This window comes from Neophocaena asiaeorientalis, unplaced genomic scaffold (assembly GCF_003031525.2).
Source record: "Neophocaena asiaeorientalis asiaeorientalis breed wild unplaced genomic scaffold, Neophocaena_asiaeorientalis_V1.1 scaffold5, whole genome shotgun sequence".
Lineage (NCBI taxonomy): Eukaryota > Metazoa > Chordata > Mammalia > Artiodactyla > Phocoenidae > Neophocaena > Neophocaena asiaeorientalis.
Window position 1 is genome coordinate 6,497,705 of NW_020174698.1, and position 2,750 is coordinate 6,500,454.

The window sequence follows — 2,750 nt, forward strand, 5'->3', positions numbered from 1 at the left end:
TGGGATCCCCACTGGGAGGGCTTTCCTTCTGCCGTCCTTAAAGTTCTTTCCAGTATTCCAATATTCTGTGATATTTAGGATTATTCCTAAGTCTAATCACTGCCAAGGGGATAGAATTAAACGACTACCAACTACCAGTAATAAAAGCACAGAGGAAACCCAGAGGTAAACCAATTATTATTCTAATATATGTATATTATTTCCTTTCATTAAAAACTACTTCAATCCTACATAAATTTAAATCCCACGTAGCACTCCTCTTTGGAAGGAAGAAATGTTTTACTGCAATTAAACATGCAGTACCACAAATGTGTGTGTGTGTGCGCGCACGCGTGTGTGTGCATGCGTGCGTGAGCGCTTTCAAATTCCCACTAAGGTAAAAAGAGATAGATAAGATCACTGTCCAATTCAAAGGGAAAAAATCTCATTTCCAAACTATTTTAAATTGGGAAAGCAATCCAATTTGTATCCTCAATTACATACCTAAGTAATTTATGCAGATACTAACCATTCCAAAATTCGAAGATCAAAGAACATAATATTTAATAAGGCTGGAGAAATTCCAGTGCACTTAAGCAATTTTCAATATGCCTTAATTGTATATTGAGGCAGAGAACACACCGCTATTCTTTTTCTGACAATTAATAAAATATAACTTCAAGAGTTAGAAGTATAAGTATATCCTCAAAGTACATTCCATTCTAAAAATAATTTGGTTGTGCTCATAAGAGTGCAAAATCAGAGCTGAAAGAGATCAATTTTCCCCCCTGCTCTTTCTAATAAGAACCCAGGATGCTTCCTAGTCCCTAGGCATTTGCCATCAAAGAAAAATGTGACAAATTCTTCTAGAATTCCTCATTACTTTTTTCCAGAAGAATGTTTCTAAAGGAAATGCATCTTACGTCAAATAAGCAACTTAACTTTTAAACCCTATAACACTTGTAAGACCACAAAAATAACTGAAACTAACATCCACCCATTCTGTTTAAATCAGGCAAAAGCTCTAAAAAAAGCTCTCCCTAAATGAATCAGAACTTTAAAAACAAAAAGCTCTCATTTCAACAAATTCTAACTACTGCTTTAAAGTATCATTTATTAAAAAAAGGACTGGATCCTAGTCATCAAGTTGGTACTGCCACCATCAAAGCACATCAAACACAGGAGGGAGAAATATGTTCCTCCCAGGACAGATTACAATATTTCTAAATTTACAGTTTTCTCATCTATTCACTCACTCAAGATAGGTACACATAATTTTAAATGAAACAAAAACCACCAGTTTGCAGAAAATACGAAAAAGAGAAGAACATGGTAAAGCAATACGATGAGGATTCAATCAGCAAACCCAGAATGTGGGAGACTCAACAGGAAAAACAACCTGGTTTCTTCAATAAAAGTTACAAGGGGAAGAAAATGATGGAGGAATAGGAATCTATAAATTAAAATTGATCAAGAGAAACATCAAAGCAATCATAAAATGTGCATCTTATTTGGACCTAAAGCAAGCAAGAAAGAAAACCAAGACAATTGCGGGAGAATGTTTAAGTATGTTAGTGACATTATGCCATTTATAACTTTATATATTTGAGGAAAGAAAAAGATTATCTTTAGAAGAGACATTCACAGATGAAATGCCACGGTATCTGGAATTTGCTTCAAAGCAATCCTGGTGTTGGGAATTTAGGAGTAGGAAAACACAGGAAACAAGACTGATGTAAACTGGTAACTGCTGGTGGTAGTTAATGGCTGCAGGAGGGTCACGCTATTATTCTCACTTTTGTATATACTTGAAATGGTTTATGTTTCAATAATAAATTTGATTGCAAACTGAATAAAAAGATATCCTATGAGGAAAATTATGCTTTTCAGAAAAAAGCTGGGTTAAACATACTAAAATATTGACAAGTACTTGACTCTATGCGATGTGATCATGGAACTACTTTAAAAAATTCTGTGAAAACCATATGTAACATGTAATTCAGATTTTTTAAATTCACCGTTTAAAAGTCTGAATAGCAAATGGCTTTCACTGTCTCTCCTTTTTTAAAACAATGCAAGTAAAACTGATGCCTGTCTGAGAATCCAATTTGAGGATTAATGGAAATTATTGATGGCTCTACTGAATATTTAAATATACACACACTGAAAAAGACAGGAAACAAGCTTTCCTGAAACTGAGCTACATTTATATAAATTAAACTCCATTTGCTACTGTAACATTAGCCTTATTTTATAAAGACGTCTGTCACTTCTCATTGTAAGTATTCTCCAAAAGGAACTAAACAGTGCAGAAATGACTTTCACCAGCAAACTGAATTGTAGTTTCATCAGTGAACATGAATTTGGTATGAAAAGTCATTATTTCAATTGCTTAATCAAAATCTCATGGTTTTATTATAATTAGTTTATGATTATGTAATTTTATAATTATGTTGCTCCTACCATTTTATGTAGTATAGTCAACACCCATAAGGATTAAAAACAATATTCTTCAATTAATAATTTGTATTCAGCAATTATAAATAGTTAAGTTAGCTACTGGGCATGAAAACATGAAAGGAAGATTAAAATATTTTCCTGAAAAATGAGATGAAGGGGAAGTGTGAGTCTGTGCATACATTCACGTGTGAGTGTCTGCTGGGAGTGTGGTATGAATTGCACTTCCACAGGAGGAAGTCAACTAAAATACAAATCACGAAGTAGAATTAAAGGATGTTATTTAGAAATACACGCCGTATGGAACAGGTAAA

The 2,750-nt window shown here is 33.5% G+C and overlaps 1 protein-coding gene across 6 annotated transcripts in view; it reads right to left on the bottom strand.

Annotated features, from left to right (window-relative positions):
* L3MBTL3 (L3MBTL histone methyl-lysine binding protein 3) overlaps positions 1 to 2,750 on the bottom strand; it is a 116,580-nt gene that overhangs the window by 65,208 nt on the left and 48,622 nt on the right. The gene's annotated exons all lie outside the window — the stretch shown is intronic.